At 46.4% G+C, this 18,968-nt stretch overlaps 1 protein-coding gene across 1 annotated transcript in view; it reads left to right on the forward strand.

Moving 5' to 3' along the window:
• Positions 1–8,807: 8,807 nt before the first annotated feature.
• ARHGAP24 (Rho GTPase activating protein 24) overlaps positions 8,808–18,968 on the forward strand; it is a 1,593,044-nt gene continuing 1,582,883 nt past the window's right edge. The window contains exon 1 of the mRNA XM_086961877.1: positions 8,808–9,301. The gene's annotated coding sequence lies outside the window, so the exon portion shown is untranslated. The remainder of the gene's footprint in view (positions 9,302–18,968) is intronic.

The raw sequence follows: 18,968 nt of genomic DNA on the forward strand, positions 1-18,968 counted from the left end.
ATTGTGTGGTTTTGAAAGTACTCACTGTTCTTCGCGGGCGCTTTCCGCGCTGTTGCTGACTTTTTTCTTTGGCGTGGGGCCGCTAGATGCGGTATTGCTTGTCGAGCGCTCCTGCGCTCAATTTCGGAGCTCCGCTCCGTGTTCTCCTTTCCTCCTGGTCGCACTTCAGTGAGTAAGGTACCGGGCCGCAGTGCGGTCGTTTTCTTTGCTGTTGGCGGGTCCGCCGTTCAGTAGGTGGCGCTTGGGCTCTCCCTAATCGCCCGTAAGCACCTCAGGAGCCATAAACCACCCGGCCTGCGCGTGCAGCGTGACGCGCACCCATTGGGCTGTTTTTTGGTAGGATTTGGGTGCGTGTTGGGCTGCACATGGTGGTTTGCCCGTTTTAACACTTTTTCACCGCGTTTTGTCATGAGCTGGTGGAAAAAGACACCTGACTGGTTGCCACAATAGTTTTGCCTATTCTGGATGCGCACACGCTCCCTATACTTGTTTCTTGGCTCCTACGCCCTTCTGGGGCTGCAAGAATTCGACTACAGCTTTGCTGAGGGGGTCTGGTACTGGTTTCAATATTTCTTATAAACTGTGTGCAGTTGGGCAGACCCCCCCCACCCATTACTCCTTCAGTTGCCTTCCTCCTGTGAGCATTATTATCCCTATCCTGCCCCACTGTAGTGTAGATTATGGAGAAGTGGGTGTATTTTGATGAGGAGGCGGAGGATGGATATTATGAGGAACAGCCTGGGGCTGTTGTTGAGGATAAGATTGTGGAGGCTCTGGACGCTTCCGTCCAATTCTCAGTTAACAAGGCAATTGAGAGCGCAGTGCCCATGACTGTGCAACAAGCATTGGCAGCTGCTCTGAAACCTATCACCAAGCAGCTTGAAAGTTTTGCTAAGCTCCATGGGTTCACGAAGAATAAGGCTAGCAAGGATGCTCCACCAGCTACTGAGTCAGGGAAGGATAGTCAATGGCCTCACGCTAGTGCCTTAGGTTCCCTGCCCCCGGCATCGGGTCCAGATCATGCGTATGCTTCTGGCGGCAAGGCAAAAAGTAGGCAGAAGGTCTATGTGGACACGGACACTACCACTACGACAGGCACTGACACTAGCGATACTGACGAGGAGGCTCCTCCCAAGAAGAAGGCGAAGAAGGCTGCCTCTTCAAGTTCTGCTCCTCCTCCTAATACCCCTTTTACCTTTAATCCCAGTGAGATTGTTCATCCCAGATCATCGGATTGGGTTCCTGCGCCAGAAGTGGCAGAGTACCTTCAAGAGAACCTTCGGAAGGGCTTTGATAAGGAGGTTAGAAACCGGCTGCGGTCGGAGTGCCCTCGACCCGATCTGGCCCATAAGGTCGCTAAGACCCATGAAATAGGGTACACAGTCAAAATATCGAATTTTTAATTTCGACTTACACTTATATCGAGGTGTTAATATCGATGGGACAGAATATCAATGTCCAGAATATCGATGGCCAGAATATCGACCCTAAGGTAAGTAATATCGAAATTACTTATATCGATAGCATATATATCGATGTAAGTAATTTCAATTTACTAATATGTGTTAGAAATTTTAGTTAAGTATTTAAATTAATTGTTATAATTATGTGTTTAATATGTTTTTATAAATAAAAAATATATAAAAGTAAATAATATGTTTTACTACCAGAGCGGGTTGTGGGTTTTTAGGGGAAAGGGTGGGAAGTAATTCATTTGTAATTAAATAATTATTTTTAATGATTAATTTATTTTGCAATTACATATTAATTGGCAATGAATTATTTTAATTGATTAATTGATTAATTAATTGATAATTTATGTATATTTTTAAGTAAATTATATGTTTTACTACTGGAGCAGGTTGTGGGTTTATAGGGGAATAGGGTGGGAAGTAATTTATTTGTCATTAAATAATTATTTTTTAATGATTAATTTATTTTGCAATTAAATATTAATTGGCAATGAATTATTTTAATTGATTAATTGATTAATTAATTGATAATTTATGTATATTTTTAAGTAAATTATATGTTTTACTACTGGAGCGGGTTGTGGGTTTATAGGGGAATAGGGTGGGAAGTAATTTATTTGTAATTAAATAATTATTTTTTAATGATTAATTTATTTTGCTATTAAATATTAATTGGCAATGAATTATTTTAATTGATTAATTGAATAATTAATTGATCATTTATGTATATTTTTAACTAAATTATATGTTTTACTACTGGAGCGGGTTGTGGGTTTATATGGGGAATAGGGAGGGAAGTAATTTAATTGTAATATTAAGTAATTTTGGGTGAAGGAGTATTTTTAGGGTTCAGGGTCAGTTTTGGGTTTTTGGGTAAAGGGGTATTTTTAGGGTTCTGGGTCAGTTTTGGTTTTTGGGGTAAAGGGGTATTTTTAGGATTCAGGGTCAGTTTTCAGTTTTTGGGTAAAGGGGTATTTTTAGGGTTCAGGGTCAGTTTTCAGTTTTTGGGTAAAGGGGTATTTTTAGGGTTCAGGGTCAGTTTTCAGTTTTTGGGTAAAGAGGTATTTTTTGGGTTCAGGGTCAGTTTTCAGTTTTTGGGTAAAGGGGTATTTTAGGGTTCAGGGTCAGTTTTTAGTTTTTGAGTAAAGGGGTATTTTTAGGGTTCAGGGTCAGTTTTCAGTTTTTGGGTAAAGGGGTATTTTTAGGTTTCAGGGTCAGTTTTCAGTTTTTGGGTAAAGGGGTATTTTTAGGGTTCAGGGTCAGTTTTCAGTTTTTGGGTAAAGGGGTATTTTTGGGGTTCAGGGCCAGTTTTCTGTTCTTGGGTAAAGGGGTATTTTTAGGGTTCAGGGTCAGTTTTAGGTTTTTGGGTAAAGGGGTATTTTTAGGGTTCAAGGTCAGTTTTCCCTACTGTTGCACCCACTGGAGTGGGAATAGTAATTATTGTTAAGTAAGTATATATTATATATGATTTTTAAATATTATGTTTTTATTAAATATGTATTATTATTTTTTTACCATTATTATATATATTTAAATATGTTTAAGTAATTAATAAGTATTATTTACAGTATTTTTTATGTTATTTTAAATCCCAAAAAAATCGATATATTTGACAACGATATTTTTAACATCGATATTATTTTTTCGATATTTTGGTACTTACCATGTTGTACATAGGGCGTCGATATTTTTGCTATCGATATAATTACGCCGATATTTGTGTAGGTCGAAATTCTGTCTGTCGAAATTCTGTCATAGATCCATGAAACAGACATCAGTTTGCTCACCTTCTTAAAGAAATTTGCCAAGGACCCAAAAAAGGGGATAGACTGCGCCTGGCGCGGTTATCAAGACAAGATGCTTGATGTGGTTGGTCTGTTAGCTAAGATTCTGGAGATGGCCTTGGCGGCCAAAGAAGCCAACATTCCGGGAGACCCCGACATTATCGCTGGTTGGACCCAAAGGGCCATTTGTTTGCTAGGTAATGCCAATTGTGCACTCTCTACTGAGAGACGCAAATCCTTACTTATGAGGATGGACACTAATCTGACTGATTTAGCTGCAGCGGAACCAGGACCACTGGCCGAGGGCAACCTGTTCGGGGAGCGCTTTGTGAAGGATGTCTCTAAGTACGTGGGCACCTTCACCTCACTTGATAAAGCGCAATCAGGCATCAAGCGTGTGTTCAAGCAGGACCTTTTTAACAGGGCCGGGCGAGGCAGGGGACGCTCGCCAGGCCGCTTCGCCAATCAGGGTCCCCTCAGAGGTGGTTATGGACGTGGTAGAGGAGACTGGGACTCTACGAGAGGAGGCACCTTTTATCTCACCCGACGCCGATTTTCCAAAGGCAGGTTCCAAGGAGGTGGCAACAGGGCTGGTTTCCATGCCCAGAACTCATCAGGTGAGCGCTCTAGACTGTTGTCTTTTACCATTGGGGGGTCGCATTCAGTTCTTCCTTCACAACTGGCGTCTTCTTACTCAAGACGTGTGGGTTTTGCAGACAGTTCGGGGTTTCCGCTTAGACTTTTACGAAACACCCAAGCAGGATACTCCACCGAAGGCTCTCCTTTTTTCCCAACAAGAGAGAGATTTATATTCAACGAAATAGAGGAATTGCTTTGAAAACACGCCATAGCAGTCTGCGACTACAGTCCACACGGATTTTGCAGCAATATCTTCCTTGTTCAGAAGAAAAGTGGGACTCACAGACTGGTTTTGAATTTGAGGGAATTCAACTACTTCCTGGTTTACAACCATTTCAAGATGGAGGGGATCCATCTTTTGGCAGATTTACTGCAGCAAGGCGATTGGATGGTCAAGTTAGATCTCAAGGATGCTTACCTGTCGATCCCCATTTATCCTCCATACCGTTGTTTCCTTCAGTTTCACTGGAACGGTCAGTGGTTCGAGTATTTGGCCCTTCCTTTGGGGCTTTCCTCGGCTCCTTGGTGCTTCACCAAGGTTTTGAAGCCGGTGGTCGCGCATCTCTGGGAACAGGGAGTGCGCTTGATAATTTATCTGGACGACATCCTGATCATTGCTCATAGTCCGGAGCTGGTAACCCAACATCTGCAGATGACTATCTCATTGATACAGAACCTAGGGTTTGTGATTAATCAGGCCAAATCGGCTCTGACTCCGTCGCAATCGACTGACTTTCTGGGTTTTGTGATCAATTCCCTGTCGGCTCAGTTGAGTCTTCCAAAGTCCAAGTTGAAGGACCTGAAGAAGGAGATTGTGTCTCTTCTCAGCAAACAGATGGTCTCACTCAGGGCGATCGCCAGAGTAGTGGGGTTGTTGGCATCGTCCATTCAGGCAATATTCCCTGGACCCCTTCATTACAGAGCGCTACAGAGGCTCAAGATACAACATCTTCAGAGAGGTCTGGCTTATACCGATCTAGTTCCTCTGTCGCAGGAGGTGAGAGACGAGATGCGTTGGTGGTTGAGCCATGTAGAGGCATGGAACGGCAGAGCCATTTTCGGCTCTCAACCCGAGGTGGTTATAGAGTCCGACGCCAGCCGTTGGGGCTGGGTAGTGCGCTGCGGCGATGTTTCCACAGGAGGCAGGTGGTCACCTCAGGAGCTAGAATTGCACATAAATTGTCTAGAGCTTCTCGCAGGGTCGTTTGCGATTCGGACCCTGTCCCCCCAGCAGACTTCATGTTGCATTCTCCTTCAAATGGACAGCGTGTCTGCGGTGCGGTACATAAACAAATTGTGGGGGATGAGATCATCCATGTTAGTGGAGATAGCCAAGGACTTCTGGCACTATTGCCTCAATCGCCAGATCACGGTGATAACGGAGTACATTCCAGGACAGTCCAATGTCGTAGCGGACTGGAATTTGAGACATCTCAGGGATTACAGCGATTGGCAGCTTCTTCCCAGAATGTTCCAGTGGTTACGGGACCTGTGGGGTCCGTTCCAGATCGATTTGTTTGCATTCAGGCTGAACCGACAACTCGCCAGGTTTTTCAGTTGGATGCCGGATCCAGCGGCGGCAGCTACGGATGCATTTCTGCAGGATTGGTTGGGGACAGTGAACTACACGTTCCCACCTTTCCTTCTCATTCCGCGAGTGACTTCTCATATTCTCAAGTAGAGAGCGGAGGTTGTGTTAGTGACGCCTCTGTGGAGGTCGCAGCCTTGGTTCCCAGTTCTGCTGGGGATGTGCTGCGACCCCCCCAGAATGCTCCATTGGTCGGAGTCTGTTCTCCTGGTACCTCTCAGGGATCTGCACCCGTTAATTCTGTCACAACGCCTATCGCTGACGGCATGAAGGCTTTCAGGCAACAGTGGGACTTACCTGGAGTTTCGGGAACGGCTTCTGATTTCATCAAACAATCTAGGGCCCCATCCACGAGGAAGCAATACTCGTCAGCCTGGAAGAGCTGGTTGTGTTGGTGCGGGGAACGGGACTTGGATCCCGTGGGGGCAGGACTTTCCCATATTGTTGATTTTTTGTCAGAAAAGGCGGCTAGCGGTCTGGCCTATAGATCAGTGAATAATTTCAGGTCGCCCATTTCCGCGGGCATACCAACATTGACGGGAAACCAGAGGGTATGCACCCGTTTGTATGCAAACTCCTTAAGGGCATACGAGTGGCAAATCCTCCTAAACCCGAGTATTCTGGGTTGTGGGATGTTTCCTTAGTGATCAAACTCTTCGATTCTTGGCCTTCTAACAACCTGCTGTCGAGAAATCCGCTGTATGCAAAGTTAGCTATGCTGTTATGTTTGTCGGCTTGCAGACGTTCATCGGATGTACGTGCACTGGAGGTTACAGGTAGAGTATTTACGCTGGAAGGAGTTTCTTTTACTATTACTGGTCATACAAAAACTCTATCTAGGCATGTTGAATGTAATGCTTTTCCCAGTAATGCAAAGCTATGTGTAGTCCAATGCTTGAAAACTTACGAGGAAAGTACTCTTTCTCTGAGACCGACTGGTGTCACCCAACTTTTGATTGCCGTGCAAAAACCATTCAAACCTGTGTCCGCTGCCACCATTGCCAGATGGCTTAAGTTTATCATGAAAGAGGCTGGTATTGATGTTCAACTGTTTGGGGCACATTCAGTGCGTGGTGCCATGGCATCCAAGTCATAGGAGCTAACATTCAGGATATCATGCGTTATGAAGACTGGTCGTCTGAGTCGACATTCAAACAATTTTATTATAAGCCGGTGGGAGACATAACATCTGTTGTTTTTGATAAAGCGTTAAACTAGCATAATCTGAAGCTACCGGATTCTGTAATAGAATCAAAAATTAGCTAGCATTCGCGCCAAGAATTTTCAATTCTTTTAAGGACACGGAGGCGAGGATTATCCCGGCTATGTTCAATGTTTGATCATGCTTACCCGCCCGTTGTGAAGTAGCTTATGCTGATATTAAACAGAAGTTACGGGTTGTTCATATTTGTTTTTTCTAGGCGCTGACAAGCAAAAAGAATGAAGATTCTTCCGTTGAAGACTTGAGTTGGAACTGAATTCCGGTTATTTCCATGTTGGAGAATATTAAGACTGTTTGGTTATTGGACTTTTTCTGCAAGTTCGAGCAAAGAAAGAGGAAGATGGGACTGTTACCAGGGCTCTTATGAGGGCTAAGGAGGCGTGGCTAAGGCTAAGCATCATGGACAATGTAGTTTTTTTCATATTAAACTGTGTGTTTATTGGCTGCTGTGATTTTAACAGTAAAGAAAGAGATCGCATAATCCTCGCCTCCGTGTCCTTAATAGAATTGAAAATTCTTGGCGCGAATGCTAGCTAATTTTTGATTCCTATCAAAGAAGCTGTTGCCAAAGTATAATCATTAGACACAGCGGCAGGACCAATTGATTGGTTCAAGAAGATCAAACAATGGTTGTACAGACTAGATTTGAGGGATCTATGGGAGTATCCAAAGTCCATGACTACACATTTGGTGCCTCTACTAAAGGCGAGGATATGGGATTATATGCAGGGTTCCCTCCTGAATCCTCTAGCACTTGGCACTTTAACTTAACGGATCTTGGATATCAAATGTACTTTCTTGTTGGAGACATTTATGGATCAGATAGAACCACTTTACACAAGCACTTTATTTACAATTTAGGTATGGGAACTTGTCCTGTGAATTTCAGTAAAAGCAAATGGAAGCAGCTCATTGTAACCTCAATCTGTCCTGTGTCTAGCGCCTGCCCTGAATCCATAGAACATTGGATGTTTTTCTGCCCTGAAAATGTAAAGACTAGAAGAAGGTGGAGAAGCCTGGTTTGCTGCCTGGTGTCTATTTCACGACCTGTAGAAGCCATGCAAATTTTAAGATCTGATAATACAGAATGGCTAATGTTTTCTATATCAAGGTAATTGCTTTTTGCCTGGCATATTAGGACTAAACTGTTAGCCACCCACTGGAACTACTCTTCCTACGGCTATAAAGTAGTTTGGAAACTACTGCGATTGTCTTTTTTTATATGGCTGCTTATATATTAATGATGTAGTAAAATGTCTTTTTATTTCTGTATAGTAGTTTTTATATTGATGCCGTAAAATGTTTATTTTAGAATTGTATTTTACGAGTATAATTTTACTTGGTGATTAAATGATCATACATTGATGGAATAAATTACTTACTTACTCGTCTATTTTAAACGTTAAATGTGTCAGACTGATGACAAGGCTAGTAGTAGTTGCACAAGTCGCGCAAAAGTAAAAAAAATAAACGACGGCATCAGGCCACTGTCACCCTGGCAAGATCATGCTCTCAAACTTCAGGTGCAAATGAATTTACAAATTAACACCATCACCGTCAATCACTGCCTCCGTCGCTGTGCTCACTGCTTTTCTGTTTCATATTTACTCGCGCTAACCAAACTGTGTTCAGTCGCTCTAGGCAGGTGCATTCTTTCATCCTGTGAAAGGTTTAGATATAGTAAATAACCTCTAAGCTGGTCGCAGAGACCTGCGTGCTGAGTGTCAGAAACACGTGGACTTGTCCTTCCCGTGTTGCACTCACTGTACATGCATGTCTGGAGAGCTCGTGTTGGCGCGTTTCAGCAGATGAAAACTGTAGTGCGTTTGCAGCGCTGGGCAGCAGCATACGTAAGCTGGTGAGGTAGCCTGGCGGTGAAGAGCATCCTCCGCAGGCAGCGCCCACACCTGCCCCTGTGCCTGGAGCCTGGCACAGCTGACGGCCCCCAGTGTCACTCGCAGGATATTTGAGGAGTGAGCTGTCATGCTATGAAGGGGTCCTCTCAGCCGCGGGCTGGAGCCGCCAGCTGCCGCCGGTGAAACGTGACACCGGAGCCTGTGTGTGAGCAGGCGCTGTGCCTGCTCGCTTCCTGCTGCACTGTACAGCCCGCGCTGCCTGGTGCATCTCACGCACGGTCTCAACTTCTCGGGTTATTTATCCTTCGCCTGGCTGCTCCTGGGTTTCTTAGCGCCTAGGAGCTGCAGTGCGAGGACCGCGGCGCGGAACTGCAGGTCCCAGGGGACGTCTAGGCGCTTCGGGCGCATCGGAGACAGCGGGCTAAAACTGCAGGTCCCAGGGGACGTCTAGGCGCTTCGGGCGCATCGGAGACAGCGGGCTAAAACTGCAGGTCCCACGGGACGTCTAGGCGCTTCGAGCGCACTGGAGACAGCGGGCTAACTTTTTCACTGCAGAGGCTTTCCAGCTGAGTTCCTGCGCCGAGATTTCTCCCAGAAATTGTCTCTCTGGCGCTGACAGATTATGGATTTGACCCGTCTTCGCCCTGGTGTGGAGTGACAGGCAGCATCTTTGTGTCGGTCCCTCCTGGAGTTTTTCTTCTCGGATTTATGCGCTTTGGAGCAGCCCTGCGACTGGAAAGGTAGGCTGGAGTGAGTGTCTGCGCCCGGCTGTGCGTCTGTGTTTACTGTTAGGGCTGACTTTGACAGTGCGCCCTGCTGCAGACCTTGGCTGCAGCTGTCGGAGAGAGTGCTCTGTCTGCGTGAACCCGGGGTGGGGGGTCAGGTTACACCCCAACGCTGTGCAGGGCTTCCTTTACACGCGAGCCCCCCGCCAGCGCTCCGGGTAAAGATAGCTCCCAGCGTCTCAGCAGCACAACAAACCCACTGTAATGACTGTGCAAGCCTGCTAGCCTCCCTCTGCTGCGAACTGCTGGAGCTCACGCACCACGCAACACGCACCACGCACCGTGCACCTCACTCGCACCGCGCGGGCTCGGCAGTTGTTTCCAGTGCAGTTTGTCCCCAGTCTAGCGCTGACCCGCGCAGCGTGGGCCACGCAACTTCACCACAGAGCAGTGCTGGCGGGAATGGGGAGCTATGGAACGCAATATGTTTTTTTGTTTTTTGTTTTTTTACTATACTTATGACTTTTGAAGGCACCACTATAGATAGCTTTGCTATACCCAATATCAAAAATACAATTAAACTGCCTGTTTGTACATGGATGAATTTGAAATGAATATGCATACAGTTTTCAACAGTATACATCTGCTCCACGTTCATTAAACACAGCCTGGGGGTGTAGCTATCAACGTGCAGCAGGTGTAGTAGCACTGGGGCCTAGGTTAATGACGACAGGGGCGTAGCTTGGTCTATATGAGGGGGGGCTTCACATTTCCCGACAATCATGCTGTAATAACATGTTATTCATTATATGAGAAGCAGTGCGTGGGGGGCTAGAGGGGGTCAGATGAAAGTGAAAGGGATTTTAAGAGATACTTAAAACACAGCATTTTGTACCCAACCATGTTTTAAGACCTACAAAACCGAGGCAGGTCTGTGTGCTTTTTGTCTGCGAGAGTAATTAAGAATCCCAGGTGAAAATCCGAAAGACACCTTACCACACCCGACTGAAAGCTCCTGTGTCCAACTGTTTATTAAATAATCCATTTATAAAGGGGGTGAAACACGCCCCCCCCCCAATCCCCACCCCCCGCCACACCAGCTACGCTCCTGACCTGATTGAGTGTCCCTCTGCACCCCGACTATGGCTGTCTTTTACTACCCAACCGTGGTGCTTGGCTTGGGGGGGGGGGGGGGGGCTATTTGCTTGCATCATGGCTATTGGCATGATTGATACGTCATAGTTTTGGTTCACCTACAAGCCACAGGGGCAATTGGAATTCAGATGGCCTACGCTTTCTGCACACCACATTTAGTCCCGTTCATCAGGTATAGTTAGTTATCGGTGTTGTCTTTCTGGTTCCGCCCCTTACATGGCCCAATAGTCCTGGAGAGTCGCACTCACACCCTAGTAGGTGCAAAACCAGGCACTAGAAGGGTCATGTGAAATACACTTTTTGGTGGGGCGTCGTGCAGGGGTCCTTTGCGAACTTGCGCTTAAGAATTCACCTAAAAAAGCCCCACTGGTTCCCCAGGACGAGCTTAAAAGTGACGACGTTGGGGGCAGAGGGGGTGCAGTGTCCAAGACCCCCAGATTCCGCTTGATTGTCGCTTCTGTACATCTAACGGGGGATGGGCGATGGGGGTTGTCTACTCTACTGTGACTGGGGAGCAACACTAACTTTCTGTCCCCTCAACGTCACCCTGGCGTGCAACGTGGGCCTCTTCATTTCACACGTAAGCGCCGCGGATGCGCTGTGAGCACTCGTCTAGTCTGAGTGACACCTATCCCCATTCACATAAACACTATGCTCCTGCTACGACGAAAGGTGTGCGTCACCCTTCAAAACAGAAGCAGCGAATAGTTTGTGGTGATATCTGATTACGTGTGCATATTCTTCTGAAGCGAAATATTAAAAGGACAAGTGGGCTGCTTACATTATATCAGTCGTATCTCAGCGCCATTGATATATGGGATTTGTAACATCTTTTGTGCATTTATAAATCATTCATAAAGACACCAGGAAATGTGTTTCGGTCATATGGAATGCATTAGGCATCGCAAGTTCAGGGTTTTCACACATCAGAACATACATTTTTTCTAAAAACATCAACATTTTGGACATGTTAACTCTGAGGGAACTTCACTTTGATGGATGCTAGACTAAGCACGCAGCCTGGAAGTTGTGCCGAGCTGTGACAGATAATAGTGACCTCTGAACGAGGATGTCACTCCGTAGAGGTCACAAGACCCCGCTTGTTGTTTCGTCACAACAAAATATCACTGGGGATCTTGTGTTCTCTAGAGAGAGGCCTGTTCAGAGGTAACCAGTTCTTTGCTATTTCCTTCCACAACCCGGAAGAAGTTCATGGCTGTATAAAGCTTACCCTTGAGGCGCATAAGCATCTTTTAAGACTTCTGACGTAGTTAGATCTGCGAAGGTGAAGACAAGGGCTTACCGCAGGCCCCTACAACTCCAGAAACGTAGGGGGGGGGGGGGGGGGCACATACGGCGACCAAATGCCTAAACCATGTATAAGATAGGCGGGCCAGAGCCGGTCACCACATTCTGTAAGCGGGCATCATGTTGCATTGCTGCCCTGGCTGAAGGGTACCATTCAGGAGGATGCAGGCCGAGACAGGCCATTTAAGGTCACTGAACTGTTTACCAACCTCAGTGCGTGTGAAAGTTTGCCTTCCGTCCTATGTTTGCTAGTGGGTTTGGAGCCATTCAGAAACTTTTTTTGAAGAACAAGACTGCCAACGTACTGCAAAATGTGAGGCACCTCCTTTCTGATCAGATGCGAGTCTCTTGGGGAGGAATGGCTGGTTTGGTCCTTCTTGGGAAAAAATATACATTAGACTTACATTGGCTCACCCAACATGGATGCCAGAAGGCATTATCGCACAGGAAGTTTTCCTGGAGTCAGTTCACGAAAGTTCCAGATTTTTGATGCACCAACACAAACTTCTCCGTTACTTACAACTGGATCATTCAGATGTAAGATCTGAAGTGCACATCACGTGGGAAAAGAATTGCAAGCGATTGTAAATGACGACAAATATACAATTATGTGAGTGTGATCTTAAGGATTTTGGCGGCCCCGGGCCAGAATTATTTTGATGGCCCCTGTTTGAACTACTTTGCATTTTATTACTCTTCTTTGTTAATTCAAGCACTATGTTGCCTAACAATATTGAATTATATGACAAAGTTAAGACTCAGAGATACAGTGGAGTGAGCTAGAGAGAACTTTCACTTTCCCAGAGAGCCCCATCGAACGTAAGGGCCCTGGGCAGTTGTCCACTCTGCCCATGCCTTATGTGTCCATGAATTGTTTGGATGTTCACCTTATTTGCATTGCATTTTGCTTATTAGTACTGTGACACTGAACTGGAATGCCCACATCTCATCTAGGTCACTCTTTCTTTGTGTAAGATCAACATTCATAGGTGACACCAACTTTTTACTATGGGTGGGCGGAATTCACTGAGCTTTACTTAGCAGAATTTTGCGGAGTTACATAAAAACTCCACGAGATTTTACAGAGTTCCGCGAATGGCGGACTTGCAACACATCACGCAACTCGCGCTGATTTTTAGCGCAGGGAGAAGTACCACACTGTAAAATCAGCGCGAACGGCACCCTGTCTGCGGCAGGGGACACAGTTTCTTTCTGCCTCTAGAATAGATTTTCTACTTGAGCAGCAGCATTCTCAACACGAACGATAGCGACCTGCTGTGACCACAAGCCTTGAGAAATCTTGGCGGGGCTTGTCCTAGTGCTCACTTTTTTCTCGCTTATGCTCGCCAACTTACTGTTGGTGAGCTGTGCATGAGAAAAACTCCACCACGCAGTGGTTTGCAGACTTTTTCCAGAACTTCACGCTCCAGGCAGAGTGCAGAGTGGGCAAAACTCCACGAAACTCCGCCGGCGGGGCGGAGTTTATCACCCATCCCTATTTTTTACATGGACGAGGCACACTTACATATTTAAACAGCTTTTTGAAATGGGAGGAACATCTTAATTTTTTGTTGATTAAGCAATCAGTTGATTTTGAATGGCTTTTGTACAGCTGAAGTATGGATAGCTTTAGGAATGGGAACCAATTGATGAAGGTCTCCGCCGCCTTTGACACGGTGGACCATACCATCTTACTTTCCCGTGTCAAGGCGGCCGGCATCGGGGGATCAGCTCTGATCTGGCTCTCCTCCTTTCTGAGGGACCGCACCCAGGCGGTTCGACTAGGCGATTTCACTTCCACCCCTCTCCCTGTCACCTGCGGGGTCCCCCAGGGCTCTTCTCTCTCTCCTTTACTTTTCAATCTTTATATCTTCCCTCTTATCTTTGCACTCCAGCAGCTGGAGGTCACCGTCTACAATTACGCGGATGACCTCCAGCTCATCTTTGATCTATCCCCTTCTTCTCTCTCGGTCTCTAATTTCCAGTCAACTATGACATTTATCTGGGACTGGATGAACCACAACCATCTTAAACTGAACCCGGACAAAACCGAGCTGGTTCTCACTGGTGGTTCATCCAGCCCCTGGAACTCTCTTTTCTGGCCCCCGCTCTTGGCCCGGCACCATCCCCCTCTACCACTGTCAAAACACTGGGTGTCAAAATCAATAATCAGCTCACTCTTCACTCTCAAATCAGCTCTGTGGTTTCCTCCTGTTTCCTCACTCTCCGAACTATCCGCTCTGTCTCCCGTTTCTTCTCCCCCCAGGCACTAAAGATCATCATAGCCGCCCTGGTAATTTCGCGATTGGACTACGCCAACGCCCTTTATCATGGCATTCCAGCGTACAGCCTGCGCAGACTCCAAACCATCCAGAACCAGGCGGCTCGGTTGGTATACGGTCTTCCACGCTACCACCACTCCACTCCCCTTCTAAAGGAGCTCCATTGGCTCCCCGTGAAACAACGCTCCCTCTTTAAGATCGGATGCATGGTCTTTCAGGCCCGTCAGGGCACTGCCCCCGCCTTCATCTCCTCACTAGTCAAACCTTATGTCCCCGCAAGAGATCTCCGGTCTTCCTCCAAGTCTCTTCTCCAGATCCCCCGCTTCTCACGCAAAAAGTGGGGCGGGTCTAACTTCTCATTTCTGGCCCCCACTTTCTGGAACTCACTTCCAGACCATCTCCGCTCCGCATCCCACTACCTCTCCTTCCGTAGAGATCTGAAAACCTTCCTCTTCTGCCAGGCTTTCCCCGCCTAAACTTATCTCATTCTTTTCCTGGTCTTTCTCCCTCAGTTACTCAACCCCCAGCGCCAAGAAACCGCAAGGTGTACGCCGCGCTCTACAAATGTTTTAAATTAGAAATTAAATTAGAAATTAGAAGGTATAGAGCATTTAAGTTCTCCAAGCAATACTTTGATAATTCAGGAGTTAATTTAATTTGTCCTTCATTAATTCAAAGGAATATGTTGGACATGGCCCTTTTTAGGGGTATTTTATTGAAAACGTTTTAGTTTTTGTCCTCCTGGTTTTTGCCAACTCTCATGTTGTGACCGTAGGTTTCTGGGCACTGTCCCACTGTACTGCAGTGGGAAAGTGCGTGCGCCCTTCTTGAACCTGTCAAGATAGGATGCTTACTTGATTCATTGGGTAAGGTGTGGTACCTATGAGTGCCCTGTAAAAAGGTACAGTACATACCCAGGGCAGGTTCGAAACTGGCTAATAGGGGGACACCGCACTGATTGTGCCACCCACCTGAATAGGCTGTCAAAAATGTTTCATACTCAGGTTAGTCAGTTTCACACTGTAGCCGACCCTGCCACCGTTCACTGCCACCAAACTGGGGTAGGTGAGTGGCCGGGTAGGTACATCTGTGTGTGCACTTCCCGGGTAGGGATGAACCCCATGTGGGTTTTCCGGACCCAAGGAGTCGGCTCTTCCGATGGGACACTTCCTGAGTGTGGCCAATTTTCTTGTTAAGGCATTAGGGCCCTGAGGCACTTTCCCACTGTAAGTGCAGTGTGAAAGTGTGCATGCCCTTCCTACACACGTTAGGAAGTGGTGCTCACCTGAAGTTCTAAAAGCCTTGGTCAGGTCTTCCACAGCTGGCCGGTGGGTACACACTCGCACCTATTATGTTTGAAGACCTGGGTCCAGCCTGCCAGTGCAGGATGGTGTGCACACTGACACCAATTGTGTCATTGAATGTGTGAACACTCAAGCCAATAGCATTCCTAAATACATGTCCAGACTGCCATTGCGGCCTGGTACGCACTTTGCATCAATGGTGCTGCTAAACACGTGTCAGGTCTGCCATTGCAGGCTGGTGTGCGCCCCATACCGATGGTGCTCCTCAATGTGTGTCTAGCCTGTCATTGCAGGCTGGTGTGTGCGTTGCACCAATGGTGGTCCTAAATATGTGTCCAGCCTAACATTACAGGCTGGTATGTGCTTTGCACCGATGGTGCTCCTAAATACGTGTCCGGCCTGTCATTGCAGACTGGAGTGCACACTCGTACTGATGATGCTCTTAAATACATGTCCAGCCTGCCATTGGAGGCTGGTGTGCACTCTGAACCGATGGTGATCCTCAATATGTGTCCTGTCTGCCATGTGTTTTGCACCAATGATGGTCCTAAATACATGTCCAGCCTGCCATTTAAGGCTGGTATGCGCTCTGGACTGATGCTGCTCCTCAATACGTGTCCGGCCTGCTATTGCAGGCTGGTGAGTGATTTGCAGCTATGATGCTCCTAAATAAGTGTCCAGCCTGCCATTGCAGGCTGGTATGCCCTTTTAACTGATGGTACTCCTAAATATGTGTCCAGCATGCCACAGTAGGTTGTTATGCGCTTTGTACCAACAATGCTCTTAAATACGTGTCCAGCCCGCCACTGCAGGCTTGTGAGTGCTTTGCATCAATGGTGATCTTAAAGACATGCACAGTGAGACTGATGCACGTAATTGCACGTTTGCTCAAACTGTTAATGTCACTAGCCATCCTGAGAGGACCTTTTACTTTCACATTAGTATCCCGAGGGTACGTCTTAAGAGGTGAAGCGAGTGGAAGGCGAAAGGCAGGGCAGGTACACGTGGGTCCCCTGCCCAGGTAATAAGGAATACCCATGCGTGTTTTCACTGCCTATGAGGTTTGCTCTACCTATAGGCTGACATGGAAAAATGGTTGAAACCACTTCATACTGCAATAGTGGAATGCAGCGGAGCAGCTTCATGATTCACAACGACGTCCCCTTTCCAGTGATAAAGGTGGATTTGTCATAATTCCTGCAGAAATGCCACAACTTGAAAGTGGGCATTTCTGTGCTAGAAATGTTCGTATGCCTTGGTGCTTAACTCAAATCCACTCTGGAGGTTGGAGGAGTACATCTGGGCATTTCCCAGTGACAGCTTAAAACACTAAACATGCAACTAGTATAACGGACCTCTGCCATTTGTGGGCTGGCTGGAGAGATTTGAGGAAGTGGTTTTGACACTTGGCCTCTGGGACCAGATCATGTCCCCACTAAAGATAAAGATCTGCATTCCACGGCCTCATGGCAGACAGGACTGAAATTAAGGGGAGACATCTGTGATTCAAAGGGAGACCCTTTGAACAACCCTCAATTTCAAAGACACACTCCAGAATAACTACTGGTGCCACTCTTCAGCACAAGGTGAGATACGCTTGTGGAGACGTAGGATCTGAGAACCTGGACTACATGGTTCACATTGCCAGAGGACTCTGTTGTGTACAAGGAGGATTACTACAATTGAAAGGGACATCATGCCCTTCCTGAATAGTGGATGGCCTGGGCCAACTACTTGCTTCTGTGTAGCAACCTGAAGTATGCTCTCCAAGTGCTTGCTGAGCTTACCCCCTGTTCTTTTGGAGGTCTCAGGGACATCAAAGATTTCCTAAGAGGGAGCCCACACTGTTTACCTGTGGCATCTGAAGCGCGTTGCCCTCTCAAGTCCCCACAATGTCTGCTGGATGCCAACTGGTAACACAGCGTGGAACTAAGAACAGTGCCTGAAGACCAGATTGCCTTGTGTGGAGCCCGATGTCTGGCCTGCATTTAAGGTGTGGACCCCTCATCGTGGAAACCTTGGCACGCATACGCGTCTTGTTGGTGGTGAGCGAATTCACTGGTTGCGGGACCCGAGAGGGCCGACTCGTCGAGTGTGAGCTCAGTGTGTGTAATCTCCCGCCCCTGACGGGAGTGGTAGGTTCTGCCTGGCTGGTGCGCCACCTCAAACAACCAGAAAGTGCCAGTTCCAACACAATCACTTTAAAAAACTGATCGGATTATGTTCAAATTTTCTTATTTACAGATTTGAGCACATTTTGTCACAACCCATAAAGTTCCACTCGCTCTTGTACACACCACTCTGCATTTTTACTCCAAATGGAATCCAAATTAACAGCAGTTGATGTGAAAAATCTAACTGCAGATGAGAAGTTAGAAGGTTATCAGTTGAAACGCGTGAGTGAGAACTGCAGGTTAATGGCTGGCTTTCAACATTGACTCACCACGGCAGTGCTTTCAGTACATTTCATGATTATTTACAGGGGTGAACTGAGTGATGGTCTGAACCTTGAACCGTCTTACTCACAGGCTTGATATGAAAGATGATAAAGAAGAGCGGGGTCTTTTGATGTCTGTTGAGGTGCGCCCACGTTGGTGCGCACACAAGCACATCTCCACCTTGAGCCACTAATTATGGTCCATTATCTGACACTTCAACAGCAGTGACCAATGACAGCTATTAGCGAGCATAACAAATAGTTACCTTTCCATTGGAGTAGAGTAAATGTGCCTACATTGTTCTTCTTGATGCATTAAGGGTGCTAAGTGGCGTGGACTTGATCTCCTGAAAAGGTCAATACATTTTCTTGGATCCCTGTGGCGTGGGTGATACTGTCCAATTTCTTTTTCCGTTTGATGTGTATGGTTCTTATACAGTTTATAGCTCACATATTATATTCTATATTTATCAAAATGGCCTTTGAGTCAGCCTCTTTCAGCCATTGGCTTATTTTGCCTGAGAACTTTCAGCCATTTTCTTGCAACATTGTGTATCACAACTTGGATTGGATAAGTCAACTGGAGTATTTTGGTGTCACTGTTTTTCTATGCCCTTTTGAGGTGTATCCTGCTGCCGCTTTTGGAGTGTAAATAGTATTCTAGCAGCCAGGAGCAAGCACTGACGAAATCATCTGGAAAAAATGGATGCCACAGAAAAAAGAGTTGCTTTATTTTCTGTAGCATTCATTTTTCAGATGACTTTGTCAGCTTTCGCCTCCCAGTGCTGGTTCACAACTTGCGAACTGATTACAAACACAGCAGCCATCTTAAAAATTCTTGTACATTCTCCATTGCTATGCTACCATTAAAAGCAACTGTCATGTTTTTTTTTTTTTTTTTTTTTTGGAAAACCTTTATTTGTAGAAAAAGTACACCGCTATTCAGCCATACATCCCGGAGGCCAGGCAGCATCGAGGTAGCAAGTAAGGTCGTGTACAATACTATAGACAGAAGCAATCAGGTTTAATTTTCAAATAATATCGAACTTGGGAAATAAAGAAACCAAGAAAAATAAGAAGGCCTCAAAGGCCAGAAGAAAGAAGTGTGCCTTAAGCACGAAAGAAAGTTAAGTAAGAAGAAGTTAGGCTGAGGACGGTACAGAAACAGCGGACTTATGTAGCGGGAGGGGGTCGAG

The sequence above is a fragment of the Lissotriton vulgaris genome, chromosome 3_1 (assembly GCF_964263255.1).
Source record: "Lissotriton vulgaris chromosome 3_1, aLisVul1.2, whole genome shotgun sequence".
NCBI classification, from domain to species: domain Eukaryota; kingdom Metazoa; phylum Chordata; class Amphibia; order Caudata; family Salamandridae; genus Lissotriton; species Lissotriton vulgaris.